Source organism: Triticum aestivum, chromosome 1B (assembly GCF_018294505.1).
Source record: "Triticum aestivum cultivar Chinese Spring chromosome 1B, IWGSC CS RefSeq v2.1, whole genome shotgun sequence".
In the NCBI taxonomy this organism is placed as follows: Eukaryota; Viridiplantae; Streptophyta; class Magnoliopsida; order Poales; family Poaceae; genus Triticum; species Triticum aestivum.
In genome coordinates, this window is record NC_057795.1 from 413,567,846 (window position 1) to 413,587,653 (window position 19,808).

The following is a 19,808-nucleotide window of genomic DNA, read 5'->3' on the forward strand; positions in this document are numbered from 1 at the left end:
CGTGTAATTACTAAACATATTGTACTGACAATTTTATTTATGGATTCGTTGTTGAACCATTGTGCTGAGAATTTGAATTGCATGTTTCATATTTCAAAATTTCCAATTCGAATAATAAATTACAGGAAAAAATAAAAATATACAGGAGCAAATAAAATAATGTGCACACGCTTAGAAAGAAAACAAAGTGTGCGATGAAAAAAGAGAACATACGGTCAAGGTTGTCAGAATTGTGATTTTGTTGTACGATTCTATGACTTTACGATCCAAATTAACCCCTATGATTCTACGATTTTACTTCATGGAATCTATGTTTGTACGATCCTGATAGTGGAGATTCTACGATTTGCGATCTTGTCATCAAAGCTCAGATCCGATTCAAAATCACGATTCTGACAACCTTGCATACGGTTCTTTGACGTGAAACATTTGCGATGCCCGACGAACGCACACATGGTTTCGTCTCATATGCGTGTGTGATTCATGGTAATATGACAAACGTTTCAAACCAGTGTGCATGTTTGATAGGAATACCAATCGCACACAGTTATGAAAATGGACACGTTGGCGTTAGTAGAGGCACCGCACACATTTTACATTCTTGAACCGTGTGCGATAACGTACCTATCACAGACATATCGATAGGTTAAATGTTGATGTCCACCTTTTTCACACGACTATAGCAGAGTAATCGTTTGGGATGTCTCTCTGATCAGAAACGTAACGTCGAGATGTAACATGTGAGACTGGGGCGACTTCTCATACGTTTATTCTATGGCGATCAGCAGTAGCTGCTCACCCATACCTGACGGTTTCTGGGCCGTGTGGGAAGGACCCCCCTATTGCCCACGCTCACTTGGCGACGGTTCCAAATGCCATCGCGGAAAGGGGTTAAAAGCCGTTTGTATAGCACCTTAAGGTACCAGTGAAAGGTAGAACAAATATTCCCTCAAGTTCTATCGACCACCGGTACAACTCTACGCATGCTTAACATTCACTTTACCTAGAACAAGTATGAAACTTGAAGTACTTTGTAGGTGTTGTGGGATAGGTTTGCAACATAATAAAGAGAACGTAAATTAAAACTAGGGGTTGTTTAGATAAAGAAACAACCAAATTATTTTTAGTAGAGAGCTTTTTATCACAAGAAAGTTATTTGTCCCTAGGCAATCGATAACTAGATCGGTAATCATTATTGCAATTTTATACGAGGGAGAGGCATAAGCTAACATACTTTATCTTCTTGGATCATATGCACTTATGATTGGAACTCTAGCAAACATCCGTAATTACTAAAGATCATTAAGGTAAAACCCAACCATAGCATTAAAATATCAAGTCATCTTTATTCCCATATGCAAACAACCTACTTACTCAGGTTTAAGCTTCTGTCACTCTAGCAACCCACCATAAGCAAATCATGAACATATTGCAAACCCTACAGCGGGGATCCCTCACGCTTGCACGACACAAAGAGCACCATAGGGCAACACGAATAATAAAACATACAACTCTAACCAATCATGATCATCAATCAACCCATAGGACAAAACAGATCTACTCAAACATCATAGGATAGCCATACATCATTGGGAAATAATATATAGCATTCAGCACCATGTTTAAGTAGAGATTACAGCAGGTAGAAGAGAGGTTAGACCACTGCATAGAGGGAGAGAGAGTTGGTGATGACAGCGGAGAAGTTGTTGGTGTAGATCATCGTCACGATGTTGGCCCCGACGGCGTTCTGGCACCACTGGCAGAGAGGGGGAGAGAGCCCCCCTCCTTCTTCTTCTTCCTTGACCTCCCCTAGATGGGAGGAGGGTTTCCCCTCTGGTCCTTGGCCTCCATGGTGGCGGAGGGGCGGGAGACCCTCCAAGATTGGATCTCTCTCTCTGTTTCCTTCTATTTCCGCATCCCAGGTTCTATCCTTTCACCGTTTCTTAAATTCCCAAAGATACATAACTCTGATTGGGCTAGCTTTCTTGCGGCTGAAGAAGGGCACCAACCGCCTTACGTGGTGGCCACAAGGGCCCAGGGCGCGCCCTGCCCCCTGGGGCGCCCCCCTATCTTGTGGCCCCCTCGGGCATCATCTCGCGTTGATTCTTTTTCCCAAAAATCACATATATTCCAAAAAAAATCTCCATAAGTTTTTATCGCGCTTGGACTTTGTTTGATATGGATTTTCTGCGAAACAAGAAACATGCAACAAACATGAACTGGCACTGAGCACCAGATCAATATGTTAGTCCCAAAATGGTATAAAAAATTGCCAAAAGTATATGAAAGTTGTAGAATTGGCATGAAACAATCAAAAATTATAGATACGATGGAGACATATCAACATCCCCAAGCTTAATTCCTGCTCGTCCTCGAGTAGGTAAATGATAAAAATTAATATTTTTTGCTGTGGAATGCTACCTAGCATAATCTTGATCATATAATCTAACCATTGCATGAATATTAAGACACGAGTGATTCAAAGCAATAGTCTATAATTTTACATAAAGACAATATTAATTCAAGCATACTAATAAAGCAACCATGTCTTCTCAAAATAACATGGCCAAAGAAAGTTATCCCTACAAAATCATATGGTCTGGCTATGCTCCATCTTCACCACACATGGTATTTCATTATGCACAACCCCAGTGTCAGCCAAGCAATTGTTTCATACTTTTATGTTCTCAAACTTTTTCAACTTTCATGCAATACATGAGCGTGAGCCGTGGATGTAGCACTATAGGTGGAATAGAAGGTGGTTGTGAGGAGGAGATAAAAGAGGAGAAAGTGTCACATCAACTAGGCAAATTAATGGGCTATGGAGATGCCCATCAATCGATATCGATGCAAGTGAGTATGGATTGCCATGCAACAGATGCACTAGAGCTATAAGTGTATGAAAGTTTAAACTGAAAACTAAGTGGGTGTGCATCCAACTTGCTTGCTCATGCAGACCTCGGGCATTTGAGGAAGCCCATCATCGGAATATACAAGCCAAGTTCTATAATGAAAATTCCCACTAGTATATGAAAGTGATAACTCAAGAGACTCTCTATATGAAGAACATGGTGCTACTCTGAAGCACAAGTGTGGTAAAAGGACAGTAGCATTTCCCCTTCTCTCTTTTTCTCTCATTTTTTTTTTCATTTTTTTTTCATTTTTTCATTTTTTTGTTTGGGCTTCTTTGGCCTCTTTTTTTATTTGGGCTTCTTTGGCCTCTTTTATTATTTTTAAAGTCCAGAGACTTATTCCAACTTGTGAGGGAATCATACCTTCATCATCCTTTCCTCACATGGGACAATGCTCTAATAATGATGATCATCACACTTTTATTTACTTACAACTCAATATTATAACTTGATATCAAGAACAATGTGACTCTATATGAATGCACTGGCAATGTACCAGGATGTGCAATGATCTAGCATAGCAATGACATCAAAAAATAGACAAGCCATGCAAACACCATGCTAGCTATCTTACTATCATGCAAAGCAATATGACAATGATGGTGCGTGTCATAAAAATGGAACGGTGGAAGTTGCATGGCAATATATCTCATAATGGCTATGGAAATGCCATAATAGGTAGGTATGGTGGCTGTTTTGAGGAAGGGTATATGGTGGGTTTAATGCACCGGCAAAAGTTGCGCGATACTAGAGAGGCTAGCAATGGTGGAAGGGTGAGAGTGCGTATAATCCATGGACTCAACATAGTCATAAAGAACTCACATACTTATTGCAAAATTTTATTAGCCATCAAAACAAAGTACTACACACATGATCCTAGGGGTAGGGTTGGTAGGAATTAACCATCGCGCGATCCCAACCTCCACACAAAGGATGGCAATCAAAGAATAAATCATGCTCCGACTTCATCACATAATAGTTCACCTTACGTGCATGCTATGGGAATCACAAACTTTAACACAAGTATTTCTACCAATCCAAAGTTACTCACTAGCATGATTCTAATATCACCATCTTTATTTTGCAAAACTATTGCAAGGAATCAAACATATCATATTTAGTGATCTACAAGTTTTATGTAGGATTTTATGACTAACCATGTGAATGACCAATTCCTGTCAACTCTCTAAATAGATATAAGTGAAGCATGAGAGTTTAGTTCTTTCTACAAAAGATATGCCCACGCTCTAACACATATAAGTGAAGCAAAAGAGCATTCTACAATTGTTTTTTTATGTGTAGAGAAACAGACAATCCAAACTTCAAATGATATAAGTGAAGCACATGAAGCATTCTATAAAGACATACTGAAAAGATATAAGTGAAGTGCAAAGAGCATTCTATAAATCAACCAAGGACTATCTCATACCAGCATGGTGTATTTATAAAATTAAAATTAAAATCACATGATGCTCCAAGATTTACGCATATCATGTCACGAATAAAAATATAACTCCAAGTAAAATTATTGATAATCGTTAGAAGAAAGAGGGGATGCCTTCCGGAGCATCCCCAAGCTTAGGTTCTTGGGAGTCCTTTAATATTACCTTGGGGTGCTTCAGACATCCCCAATATTAGGCTCTTGCCACTCCTTATTCCTTCATCCATCGCGATCTCACCCAAAACATGAAAACTTCAATCACACAAAACTTAATAAAAACCCTCATGAGATCCATTAGTATAATAAAACAAAACATCACTTTAAGTATTGTTGCAAACCCATTCATATTTTGTTTTTACATTGTAGCTACTGTATTATAACTTCTTTATGGCTTATACCACCGATAAAATTGATAGTTTCATCAAAACTAGCAAAACAATGCATCAAAAAAGAATTTGTCTTAAACAGGACAGTCTCTAGAAATCTGAACATCTACCATACTTCTGTAACTCCAAAAATTCTGGAAAATTAGGAAAAAACAATTTGTATATAAGTACTGTGCAAAATGTTTCAGAAGCGTTTGACTTTCCAGTAAAAACTGTAAAATCACGCACTACATCCAAACTTTTTGTTTTTGCACCACACAAACCAAACAAGCAAGCTAATCATCCTAAAGGCAAATCTTGGCACATTATTTTTATAATACAATGGATTTATACAAGGGGATAATTATTTTTGTTAAAAAGTTTCTGTAATCAAGATTCACAAAGTTTCCATGGGCATGAACAAAGTTCAAGGCATGCTCCCACTTTAACCATGCTCGTCTCTCCTAGTTTCACTTATCTTTTTGAAAAAGTTTTAGGTTCCCCTCTTTATTTTATTTTGTTTTTAAACTTTATAAAGGCACTCAACAGAAATAAATGACTCTCTAAAACTTTCGGGTTGTCTCCCTGGCAGCGCTTTCTTTAAAGTCATTAAGCTGGCATATAGTGCTTAAGTAATGGATCCACCCGGATCCCAAGGTATATCAAAGCCAATTTTAACTAACAATGATTTTTAATTTAGTACTGAGCACAAAGTAACATATATCATGTAATGATGAAGTCTAACTCTCTTCCTATGCATCAGCATGTCATAAAAGAACAATTCACGCACACAAAGTAAAGGCCAATGCATAGTATAAACAATTTCTTGCAATTTTATCGTATTGGAAACATAGAGAGGCGGAGATGTAGTTCGTCTCTCATAATAATTGCAAGTAGGAGCAGCAACCACATGCATATTATATTTATCAAAATCATCATGTGCAATAGTAGAACGCAACCCATCAATATAGTCCTTAATAAGCGCAAACTTCTCTGATATAGTGTAGCTGGGAGAATTCAAAAAGATGATAGGACTATCATGCGTGGGTGCAATAGCAACAATTTCATTCTTAACATAAGGAACTATAGCAAGTTCAGCTCCGTAAGCATTATTTATATTGGCATCATGGCCACAAGCATAGCAAGTATCAAGTTCATCAAAAAGGGATATTTCAAACGAATCAAAAGGATCACAGCAATCATAATAGCATTCATCCTTAGGTAAGCACGAAGGGAAATTAAACAATGTATGAGTTGAAGAGTTAATCTCATTAGAAGGTGGGAATGGGTGATCAATCCGCTCTTCCTCCTTTTGTTCTTTGCTCTCCTCGTCATCTTTTTCATCTAATGAGCTCACAGTATCCTCAATTTCTTCTTCCATAGATTCCTGAAAAATATTAGTCTCTTCTTGGACAGCGGAGACTTTCTCAATAAATGCATTAATATCGGCATTATATTCATAATTTCTCATAGCAATATTTAAGTATAGCAAAAATTTTAGGTCTATAAACATCATCATTAAAATCTTCATACTTTTCAAACAAAGATTCAATTTCATAAGCACCCTTAGAAGCAATGAATTCTTCTATTCATTCCACATCATAGTAATCATAAAATACCATTAGCATAAGAAGCCAAGGTTTGATTATCATTAAATTTACATGAAAAGGTAAGGTGTGGAGCCTTCATCCTAGAGCAACAAGTATAATCATATCTCAAGCATAGTTCCCGAGCATACCAATGCAACATATGAATTTGATCCCATAATAATTTCCCTTTTTGAGTCAAGCGATAATCCCTAAAGTATTCACATTGATCCAACGTGTCTCCCATTATATAGTAGAATGGGGTTTTCTTAGGATTATTAAAGTAGTGCATAATATCTTTCACATAATGAGCATCAAGGGTTTTAGGAGGTTCCCCATCTCCATGAGTAGCAAGTACACCTATTTTTTGGTATTTTGTGTTCCATATCCATAACTAAAGATAGAGAACAACTTAGAATAGCAAATAAAATCTAGTTAGTGATAAAGAAAACAAGCACACACGAGAATATTCACCCCACTCTATTGTTCCCTGATACGTCTCCAACATATCTATAATTTATGAAGTATTCATGCCATGTTTACAATAATTTTATATGGTTTTGGTATGATTTGCATGGAACTAACCTGGGTTGACGCATTTTTCAGCAGAACTACCATGGTGTTGTTTTTTGTGCAAAAATGAAAGTTCTCCAAACACCGCGAAACTTTTTGTGGATTGTTTATGGACTAGAAGAGAACCATTGGGCCAAAGCAGCACTCGGGAGGTGCCCCAAGGGGGACACAACCCACCAAGGCATGCATGGGCCCCCAAGCGCGCCCTGGTGGGTTGTGCCCACCTTGGTGGCCTTCCATACCCCTTCTTCGCCCTATAAATTCCCAATTATTCCAAAAACCCTCGGGGAGACCCTAGATCGGAAGTTCCGCCGCCGCAAGCCTCTATAGCCACCGAAAACTAATCGGGCCCCCGTTCCGGCACCCTGTCGGATGGGGGAATTATCTCTGGTGGCCATCTTCATCATCCCGACGGCCACCATGATGAGGATGGAGTAGTCCACCCTCAGGACTAAGGGTTTGTACCAGTAGCTATGTGTTTAATCTCTCTCTCTCTCTCTCTCTCCTGTTCTTGAGATATCACGATATTGATGTATAGCGGGCTTTGTTAATATAGTCAGATCATATGGTGTTTTCCCCTCTCTATCTTCTGATGAATTGAGTTTTCCCTTTGAGATTTCATTTTATCGAATTGAATACTTTTATGGATTTAAGAGCACTTGATATATGTATTGCAAATGAATACTCATGGTGACAATGGGATATCATATTGATCTACTTGATATATGTTTTGGCACTCAACTCGCGGATTCCTGAGGAGACATTGGGGTAATCTGTGCATATGGGTTGATGCACGTTCTTGTCTTTGTTTCTCCGGTAGAAATCTTGCGACACTCTTTGAGGTTCTTTGTGTTGGATTGAGTATTATGAACCTGAATTTGTTTGATGCATATCGTATAATTAACTCATGGGTACTCGCGGTGACATTGGGGGTATCTAGGTGACATTAGAGTTGGTTGATATGTATCATATGGTGTTATTTTAGTATGAACTCTTGATTAGATCAATCAGAAAGAATAGCTTTTTGTTATTTTAGTACGAACTCTAGGATAGATTGATTGGAAAGAATAGCTTTGAGGTGGTTTCGTACCCTACAAACAATTTCTATCTTTTGTTCTCCGCTAATAGGAACTCGGGAGTGATTCTTTATTGCACTTGGAGGGATAATCATATGATCCAACTATGTTAGCATTGTAGAGAGATTGCACTAGTGAAAGTATGCACCCTAGGCCTCATTTTCCATCATTGCAATACCATTTGTGCTCCATTTTACTACTTAATACCTTGCTGTTTTTTATTGTTTGCATTGCAAAAACTCATATCTACTATCCATACTACACTTTTATCATCATCTCTTCGCCGAACTAGTGCACCTATACAATTTGCCATTGTATTGGGTGTGTTGGGGACATAAGAGATTTCTTGTATTTGATAACAGGGTTGCTTGAGAGAGACTATCTTCATCCTACGCCTCCCATGGATTGATAAACCTTAGGTCATCCACTTGAGGGAAAACTGCTACTGTCCTACAAAACTTTGCGCTTGGAGGCCCAACACATGTCTATAATAATAAAGTTACGTAGTAGACATCACTCCCCGGCAACGGCGCCAGAAAAAGGTCTTGATAACCCACAAGTATAGGGGATCAATTGTATCCTTTCTCGATAAGTAACAATGTCGAACCCAACGAGGAGCTAAAGGTAGAACAATTATTCCCTCAAGTTTTATCGACCACCGATACAACTCTACGCACGCTTAACGTTCGCTTTACCTAGAACAAGTATGAAACTTGGAGTACTTTGTAGGTGTTGTGGGATAGGTTTGCAAGATAATAAAGAGCACACAAATAAAAACTAGGGGCTGTTTAGATAAAGAAACAACCAAATTAGTTTTAGTAGAGAGCTTTTTTTCGCAAGAAAGTTATTTGTCCCTAGGCAATCGATAACTGGACCGGTAATCATTGTTGTAATTTTATATGAGGGAGAGGCATAAGCTAGCTTACTTTCTCTTCTTGGATCATATGCACTTATGATTGGAACTCTAGCAAACATCCGTAACTACTAAAGATCATTAAGGTAAAACCCAACCATAGCATTAAAGTATCAAATCCTCTTTATTTCCATACGCAAACAACCTACTTACTCAGGTTTAAGCTTCTGTCACTCTAGCAACCCACCATAAGCAAATCATGAACATATTGCAAACCCTACAACGGGGATCCCTCACGCTTGCGCGACACGGAGAGCACCATAGGACATCACCAATAATAAAACATACAACTCAAACCAATAATGATCATCAATCAACTCATAGGACAAAATCGATCTACTCAAACATCATAGGATAGCCATACATCATTGGGAAATAATATATAGTGTTGAGTGATACGTATCCAACGTATCTACTTTTCTAAACTCTTTTGCCCTTGTTTTGGACTCTAATTTGCATGGGTTGGATGGAACTAACCCGGACTAACGTTATTTTCCACAGAATTGCCATGGTGTTATTTTTGTGCAGAAATAAAAGTTCTCGGAATGACCAGAAACTTCATAGAGATACTTTTTGGAATTAATAAAAAATACTAGCAAAAGAATCAGGTGAAGGGGGCCCACACCCTGGCCACGAGGGTGGGGGGCGCGCCCTACCCCCTGGGCGCCCCCCTGTCTCGTGGGCCCCCTGGACCTCCACCGACCTCAACTCCAACTCCATATATTCACATTCAGGGAGGAAAAATAAAAGAGAAGGATTCATCGCGTTTTACGACACAGAGCCGCCGCCAAGCCCCGTTCTTCATCGGGAAGGCTGATCTGGAGTCCGTTCGGGGCTCCGAAGAGGGGAATCCATCGCCATCATAATCATCAACCTCCATCACCAATTTCATGATGCTCACCGCCGTGCGTGAGTAATCTCATCGTAGGCTTGCTAGACGGTGATGGGCTGGATGAGATTTACCATGTAATCGAGTTAGTTTTGTTAGGGTTTGATCCCTAGTATCCATTATGTTCTAAGATTGATGTTGCTATGACTTTGCTATGCTTAATGCTTGTCACTAGGGCCCGAGTGCCATGATTTCAGATCTGAACCTATTATGTTTTCATGAATATATGAGTGTTCTTGATCCTATCTTGCAAGTTATAGTCACCTACTACGTGTTATGATCCGGCAACCCCTGAGTGACAATAGTCGGGACACTTTCCGGTGATGACCGTAGTTTGAGGAGTTCATGTATTCACTAAGTGCTAATGCTTTGGTCCGGTTCTCTATTAAAAGGAGGCCTTAATATACCTTAGTTTCCATTAGGACCCCGCTGCCACAGGAGGGTAGGACAAAGTCATGCAAGTTCTTTTCCATAAGCACTTATGATTATATTCGGAATACATGCCTACATTATATTGATGAACTGGAGCTAGTTCTGTGTCACCCTATGTTATAATTGTTGCATGATGAATGCCGTCCGACATAATTATCCATCATTGATCCATTCCTACGAGCTCGTTTCATATTGATCTTTGCTTAGTTACTTCTCTGTTGCCACTATTACAATTGCTACAAAACTGCTACTGTTACTTTTGCCACCTTCGTTACTTCCATACAACTTTGCTACTAAATACTTTGCTGCAAATATTAAGTCTTTCAGGTGTGGTTGAATTGACAACTCAGCTGCTAATACTTGAGAATATTCTTTGGCTGCCCTTGTGTCGAATCAATAAATTTGGGTTGAACACTCTACCCTCGAAAACTGTTGTGATCCCCTATACTGTCGGTGTCATTTGTCAGCTGCTAACCTTTTTCTGGCGCCATTTGTCGGTGTCAAAACTGGCGGATCTCGGGTAGGGGGTCCCGAACTATGCGTCTAAGGCTAATGGTAACAGGAGGCTGGGGACATGATGTTTACCCAGGTTCGGGCCCTCTCGATGGAGGTAATACCCTACTTCCTGCTTGATTGATCTTGATGATATGAGTATTACAAGAGTTGATCTACCTCAAGATCGTAGAGGCTAAGCCTAGAAGCTAGCCTATGATTATGATTGTTCTTGTCCTACGGACTAAACCCTACGGTTTATATAGACACTAGAGGGGGCTAGGGTTACACAGAGTCGGTTACAGAGAAGGAGATCTACATATCCGAATTGCCAAGCTTGCCTTCCACGCCAAGGAGAGTCCCATCCGGACACAGGACGAAGTCTTCAATCTTGTATCTTCGTGGTCCAACAGTCCGGCCAAAGTATATAGTCCGGCTGTCCGAGGACCCCCAAATCCAGAACTCCCTTAGTAGCACCTAAACCAGGCTTCAATGACGATGAGTCCAGCGCACAGATTGTCTTCGACATTGCAAGGCGGGTTCCATCTCCGAATACTCCATAGAAGATCTTGAATATGAGGATCGTGTCTGGCTCTGCAAAATAAATTCCACATACCACTGTAGAGAGCATAATACTCCACAAACCTAATCAGTTGACAACTTTTCCTAGCGTGACATCACGCCGCGCCCCGGTCATTACGAACTGTTTTTCCTAGCCTACCACTACACGTGTTGCAAGGCGGTTTTATTGGCACGTCTTGTCGAAGCAGTGATAGTTTTCCCCTTATCGCGGGATTCTCATCAATACGGGCGTGGGTAACCCAACTATGCCTATTGGTATGACTCCTCGATTTTAGGCAAGTCCCAAACGGTCATGCTGAGGACGCTTGATATTCACCCCCTTTATAGAGGGACCGAGACCTATTCCTTTCTTCCCACGCTTGCTCCTTCCGCCACCTCGAGTTCCAACACCCAAAGCTCAGGCCTAAGCACTTCAGACCTTCAATCATGTCTGGATCCAACCTTCAAGGTCGGTGGATGGCCTCCTCTGTCATAGAGGAGGACATCGAGAAGCTCAGGGAGGCCAGGTATCTGACCGCCGAAATCCAGCACTGGCTTCCTGCCCAAGGGCAGGTCATCCCCACTCCCGAACCCAACAAGAGCGTCGTATTTGTTTCCCACTTCCTCCGAGGCTTAGGCTTTAGTCACGATCCCTTTGTGAGAGGGCTCATGTTCTATTATGGGCTAGATTTTCACGATCTAGCTCCGGTTTCCATCCTTCTCATCTCATTGTTTATCGTCGTGTGTGAAGCCTTCCTCCACATCACCCCACACTTCGGTCTATGGCTCAAGACCTTCAATGTAAAGCCGAAGGTGATCGACAGGCGACATGCAGAGTGCGGAGGCGCTATAATAAGCAAAAGCGCTGATGCCCCATGGCCAGAAGGTTCCTTCCCGGAGGTGTCCGATTTATGGCAATGGAGGTTGTTCTATATCACAGCTCCCCGAGGCACAAAGTGGGCGGCCGCCCCTGCCCTCCGCTCGGGCCCTCCGCCTCAACTGGCGTCATGGGTCAACGAGGGACTAGACTGGGGGCTTGCTAATGACGTACCAACATTGCAGAGCCGCATTCGAGATCTTCTTGAGAGGAATGTCAGTCTCATCAAAATAATTCAGGTAATGCTAGTCCGCGGGGTCCTGTCGTGCTAACATCGACCTCTTCGGATGTGGGAGTTCAACCCAGAAGAACCGCGAACTATTCAACACTTCTTCGGCATGACGCTCGAAGGGATGTATCGGTTATTCTTCGGATCACGAATAAGATGTTCGGACACCACCGAGGATGTGGGCTTGAACTGCAATCGTCTATATACCCAAGTAAGTAACTCTGCAACCGAACATGCTGTTCATGTTTATCATAACATTATTCTGAAAACTATCCGCGGCCATGATTGGCTAAGTAAGGTAGAGAGGATCAGGTGTCCGGCCCCTCTTCCCGAAGGCTCGCCGAATCCTGCATTAACCAGGATGCTTAAACGCGCACCATATCAAGTGCCATCGGGGAAGGATGAAGGGAAGAGTAGAGAAGCCGAAAGCGAGCTTCATTGTAACGCCCCAGATACAACTTTCCATATTCGTAACTCCAACTCTTGCCTTTTCTGGAGATGCGATATGTTATGTCCCTCCATGGTTGGGTTTTTGTTTTTTATTTTGCATTTTGTTCATGTCTTGCATTTCATCATCGCATCATTCTCATTGCATCCGCACTTCGTTGTCGTCATGTTTTAAAACTTGCATTCGTTCGTCGTTGCCGTTTCTCCCTTTGCCGTCATCACCTTCCCTCAGATCGCCTTGCTTTCGTTGACCGTTCCAGACCAATCGGGGTTTCGCTTCCCTCTTGACCGTGACCACCTAACCTCTCTTGCCAGCTCGCAGCCCCCTCGCGCGCGCGTCCGAAACTCCCCCGAACCCGACCCGAGCGGTCATGACCAATGAGTCCGAATCATCCCCCAACATCTATAAAACATCTGCATTTATTTGCTGGACTCCCCTAAGCAATTTATTCTTGACCGTCGGATTTTGATCGGATGATCCAACTCCCCTCTTTTTCCATATATATATATATATAGTCTATTCCTAGTCCATTTTGGACCTAACCCTATTTTCTAGGGATCCTCCCCAGCCGCCGCCACTTCATTTCCTCGGGATCCCTCCCGATCCAAATCCTCCCCGACAGCCTCCCTCATCTTGCGTGGTTGACCAATCGGGTCGCTCGAGCCCTGAGCTCCTCCGCTATTCCCTGCCCGAGATCCTCGCCACGCCAGTATCCTCGGAGGCCCGAGCCTCCTCGTGCTCCTCCACCTCACCTCGTCTCCGGCCACCTCGCCTCGCCGTCGGCAACCACCACCAACAAATGAGCCCCGTCGCACCATCTCCTTCCCCCGTTTTCCTCCTCTCTGTATCTCATCTCTCTCTCCTGTTCTCTTTGTACCAGGATCCAGCCGCCGCCCCGCCTGGCAGGACCTCGCTGCCCCGCGCACAAGCTCTCCTCGCGCCCCAAGCCATGGCATCCGAGGCCTCCCATGCCTCGCCTCATCGGAGCCCAGGGTCTTGAGGACCTTGCCGTTCTGGCCTCCTCCTCCGCGCTGGTGTGCGCGACTCCGGCAACCATGGGTCCAGCAGCAGCATGTCATGCCGCCGGCCTCCTCCCAACCTCGCCTGGTGCTCAAGCACCACCGTGCCGCCCTACCTTTCCTTGCTTCCTCTCCCTTCTGCTCCTTCTCATATCTCTCTCTCTCTCTGTCTGCTCATGCAGGGAGCCCGACTTGGTGTCCATGGAGTTTTCAGGCAGCCGTAGCCGCCTCAAGCTCGTCCTTCGGCCAGATCCGGGCCCTGCCGACCCCACCATCTCGCCTACATCTGCCGTCCCAGTCCGTTCCGACCGGTCCCCGTCGAGGCCGCCTCGCCGGATCTCCTGCCGCGTCGCGCTGCAGCCGTTGACCGCATCCCTCTGCTTCGTCAGAACAGGAGCGCCAGCCTCCAGCGCCCTCCAGATCGGGCCCGAGCCAAGGCCCAGCTCGCTCGCGCCGCCCCTCAGCCTGCTGTCTTCACCGAACCGGGCCGAAGCCCACTGGGTGAGGCCACACCCCCCGAGCGCCTCCTTTTTTTTCTTCCTTCTGTTGGGCCTGCTCCAGCTAGTTTCGGCCTGATGTGTTTTTTTACTGCTGCGAATTTAACATTATCCAGTGTATTACAGTTTTGCATAAAACCCCTCCATGTTCATGCATATAATAACTCATGAACCATGCATCTTTTGTAATTTATATATGTAAAACGCTTAGAATTTCATCTAGTTTCATAATATGCTACTTTCATCCATGGTTAATATGTTTAAACATGCTGTTTGATTAAACTTGCTCAAATGCCATGCTAAAATGACTTATTTCATAACTAAATAACCGTAGCTCCAAATTTAATAAACTTTATATGTAAATGGGGTGGAAAAATTCCTAGTTTAGGTGGACTTTGTTTTACTGTTTAACAACTCTAAAATTGTGTTTAGGGCAGAACAGTACCAAATTCATAATTTGCATATGGGGATTTTCCGGAATTGTTGTTTGTTGTTTCTGGCCTCATTTAAACTTGCCTAAATAGTTAGATTACTAATGTTCCACCTCTTGCCATGTTTAACAACATTTAATATTGTTGAGTACCTAAACAGGAGTGAACAAAATAATCGAATGTGGTGTTTCGTCAATATGCAACTCGTTGCATATTGAGCTCCACTTAACTTGTAGTATTGTTTGTTGCACTTTGCCATGCCATGCTCTTTAAACCGGACATGCATCATACTTGTTTGTGCATCATGCCATGATTATGCTTGTGTGTTTACCATGTTGTTTGCTTCTTTCCGGGTTGCCTTCGGTTTCGTTCCGGAGTTGTGAGGATTCGTTCGACCACGTCCGCTTGTCTTCTTCATGGACTCGTTCTTCTTCCTAGCGGGATTTCATGCAAGATGACCGCTACCCTGGATCTCACTACTATCATTGCCATGCTAGTTGCTTCGTTCTATCGCTTTGCTGCGCTACCTATCACTTGTTCTTCAAGCCTCCCAATTTGCGATGTCAGCCTCTAACCTTTTTCACCCTTCCTAGCAAACCGTTGCTTGGCTATGTTACCGCTTTTGCTCAGCCCCTCTTATAGCGTTGTTAGTTGCAGGTGAAGTTGAAGATTGCTCTATGGTGGACAGGATTATGTTGGGATATCACGATATCTCTTATTTAATTAATGCATCTATATACTTGGTAAAGGGTGGAAGACTCGGCCTTATGCCTGGTGTTTTGTTCCACTCTTGCCGCCCTAGTTTCCGTCATACCGGTGTTATGTTCCCGGATTTTGTGTTCCTTACGCGGTTGGGTGATTTATGGGACCCCCTTGACAGTTCGCTTTGAATAAAACTCCTCCAGAAAGGCCCAACCTTGGTTTTACCTTTTGCCTCACCTAGCCCTTTTTCCCTTGGGTTTCCGGAGCCCGAGGGTCATCTTTATTTTAGCCCCCCGGGCTAGTGCTCCTTCGAGTGTTGGTCCGAACTGAGCTGCCTGCGGGGCCACCTCGGGGAAACTCGAAGTCTGGTTTTACTCGTAGCTAGTCTCATCTGGTGTTGCCCTGAGAACGAGATATGTGCAGCTCCTATCGGGATTTGTCAGCGCATCGGGCGGCTTTGCTGGTCTTGTTTTACCATTGTTGAAATGTCTTATAAACCGGGATTCCGAGTCTGATCGGGTCTTCCTGGGAGAAGGTATATCCTTCGTTGATCGCGAGAGCTTATCATGGGCTAAGTTGGGACACCCCTGCAGGGTATAAACTTTCGAAATCCGTGCCCGCAGTTATGGGCAGATGGGAATTTGTTAATGTCCGGTTGTAGATAACTTTACACTAGATCCGAATTAAAACGCATCAACCACGTGTGTAGCCGTGATGGTCTCTTTTTGGTGGAGTCCGGGAAGTGAACACGGTTTTGGGTTATGTTTGACGTAAGTAGGAGTTCAGGATCACTTCTTGATCATTACTAGTTGATGACCGTTCCTTTGCTTCTCTTCTCGCTCTTATTTGCGCATGTTAGTCACCATATATGCTTAGTCGCTGCTGCAACCTCACCACTTTACCCCTTCCTTTCCCTTTAAGCTTTGCTAGTCTTGATACCCATGGTAATGGGATTGCTGAGTCCTCGTGGCTCATAGATTACTACAACAACAGTTGCAGGTACAAGTTATGCGATGATCATGACGCGAGAGCGATGTTACTTGTTTTGGAGTTCTTCTTCTGCTTCTTCTTCGATCAGGGGATAGGTTCCAGGTCGGCAACCTGGGCTAGCAGGGTGGATGTCGTTTGAGTTTCTGTTTGTGTTTCATCCGTAGTCGGATGATGCTCTTATGTATTGTGATGTTGTATTCGTGTGGCATTGTATGCCTCTTGTATGTATCCCCATCTATCATGTAATGTTGATGTAATGATATCCACCTTGCAAAAGAGTTTTGATATGCGGTTCTATCCTTGGTGGGACCTTCGAGTCTCTTTAGGAAAGTATCGCATATTGGGCATGACAAGTTGGTATCAGAGCCTCGACCGACCATAGGAGCCCCCTTGATTGTTGGTCGTTGTTGAGTCTAGAAGAAAACTATTTTGAGTCTTAGAATTATATATATCGGAGAGTAGGATTCTTTTTACTCCCCAGTCCCTTAGTCGCTCTGGTGAGGTCTCCTGACGTAGATGTTTTGCCTTTCCTCTCCTCAAATTTCACTAAATTTTTTTTAGGATCACGCGGGTATCTTGGAATCGTTCCGATGGTTTTGTGATGAGAACATTGTTCTTGGTGCCTCCTGTCTTTTATGTGGTAGTGACCCGGGGAGTTGAGCTCCGAGGTGTTGTCGTCATAATTTTATCGTTGCAGTTCTGGAATACCTGAGTTTTACCGACATCGAAAATCTCTTTTATGCAGTTGTTGGTGAGATAACCTCGACATCACCCAGTACTAGGGAGTTTGGGAGTATTGCGATAACTAGTATAACGGATGCTTTTCGAAGGTTGAGGTACACGATTTCCGAAGGTTTCTTGGTTATGTGTTGATGGATGGATACAACTTGGATGTAGGTATTGTTAGTTTGGGTGAGATATATTGCTTCCCCTGTATCTCCAATACCAGATTGCATAACCAGAAAGTTTCAGGAGTTCATTGGTGGGAATTCAAGTAGCTCCTAGAATATCTTTCCGACAGATGCCTGATATGGGATTGGCTAAATCTCTATCATATGTATTTGTTCTGGCTTATTCTGCAAGCCAATCCTTTGTTTTGTTTTATTTCTGGTATCCGAGTTGCTTCAAAGTCAAGTGTTGATTCCATACCTTTCAAGCGGTGTTCTCATATTTCTATGAGAGTACTAATCCTTTTGATCATCGAGATTGTAATGTCAATTCTTTCCGACCGGTGTGCTTCTCTTCAAGTGGCTCAGATCATTTCAACATCCGCGAGATCAATTCTAAGTTTTCTCAACGGTGTCCATTCCATCTGCCCCAAGTTGCCTTTGTTTTCCCGCCCTCCCACCCTTTTCTTCAAGGACTCAGATTTCTTAATCATGTATCCTTTTATTTGTGGGAAGTCTCTTCATTATTTTCTCTCAATGTTCTTATCCGGCGATTTCCCATGAAGATACTCAACAATTTCAAGTTCATCATCCTTCATTGTTGTTTCTTCTCCGGTGGATCCAATTCAAGCTTTCGATAATCATCATATTCTTTTCCTCATTTCAAATGTTTTTCCATGTCGGTGCACCTCTTTATTGTTCACCTATGTCTATTCTTATCCGGAGTGCTCAAGATATCTCAGAAGAATCATGTTTCCATTCTTAATCCATTCGAGTTACTTCAAGGTTTTTCTCTCTTTCAAGCTATTTAATTCAATCGGTGCAATCTCCTTTTCAAGTAATTATTTCAACGGTGTTTCTTTTCAGTGGGCCCTAACCCACAGGTCGTTTCCCAGGATCTTACCTGACTCTTCTAATTTATCCGGAGCGATTTCCAAAGTCTTTCGAAGTTTGAGGTAAGAATGAATTTTCATCAGTCATATTCCTTCTCCAAGATCACATTCAAATCATTTTCATCTTTCGCTCAATCTTTCCTCTTTTAATCCTTCCGGAGTGCCTCAACAATTTGGTGGTGTTTCTCCTTGTCATTCTGGGTTTTTGAAGACCGAAGAAGAGTTCCTCTTAAATCCTTACCCGTTCTTCCAGAGATTCATGGTTCTAGCTTGATGCCATCCTCATAATTGTTTTTGATTGTGACAATTCTTTTCTTACCATCCGGAGCATTTCATTAGTTGTTTCCATTTCTTTCCTCCGAAGTCCATCATGTCATAATTCTTCATTCTCAGCATGTAGCTATCATTCTCCAAATCTTACCGGTGCATTGCTCAAGTATTCTCTAATCAGCTCGTGGTCTCTTCATTCTCTTGTATCAAATTCCCTCAAGTATCTTCATTCGTTCTCTAATTCTTACCGGTGATTCACCCCTTTACTTCGTTCGTTTTCAATTCTTACGGTGGTTCCTTCAAGATTTCTCTTCCTTCGTTATCATATCAATTCATTCGTTCTTTCCAATCCCACCGGTGGTTCGTTGAAGACCTTCCCAAGTTTGCGCTATATCTCTCTTAATCCATCCTTTCTACGGGAATAAGTAGTATGCCAAATCCATTGCTTGTCATCAATTAAATTTGATGAAGGATAAACATACAATAAATCTTATTCTTATTTCCTCGAGGTGATTCAATTCTTTTCTTCCAGAGATTATTCATGATGAATAAATTCTTGATTACAAGTGATTCATCTTTCTTTCCGGAGTTGGTCATCATATCACATTCTCGGTTTGAGAGGCTTCATCTTTCTTTTTGGAGTTCCAAGCTCTCTCAATTATCTTGTCGTGAAGCTCCATCTAAATCATCGCAAGGCTTCACCTTGTGTTTTCAACTTCCCTTTCTTTCTATCATCCTTTTATTACCGGAGTTCTCCATGGAGGCTCTACATGGTGGTTCGTCAAGGATTCTTTTCATTCTTCAATTGTTCTTCAAGATTTCTCTTGAAGTTAAGATCATCCAAGCTATACTCTAAAAATAAACATGGTGCTCAACACATGTTTTGTTTTGAGGAGCTCAAGTATTCTTCATCTTGCATTCTGAAGTGCAATTCTTTCTACCTTATCTTTTGAGGTGGTGTTATGTCACGCTTGACAATTTCCTTCATGTTTCATGATTCATATGTTGTCAGGAATGAGGTATTTTAAATCCATCATTTTCTCTTCGTTCAAGAGATCTTTTCAACCAATCAACTTCTTCGTTGGAGTTATCTTGTGTCAGATTTCACCTAAAGCCTTTCCTTAAGGGTTGTTGCTATTTGTGGTGATTATGCATGACCCAAGCTTGCTCTTTATCCTCTTGGTGGAAGAAGTTTTCATCTCTTTGGTGCTCTCAATCAAATCAACGGTTTCCATTAGTGGCCGGTTGTCACCTCATAGTCTCGAGATGTTTTCCATAGGCCCACAACAAGCTTGTGCTTCTCGTTATTGATTTTCCAACAACTC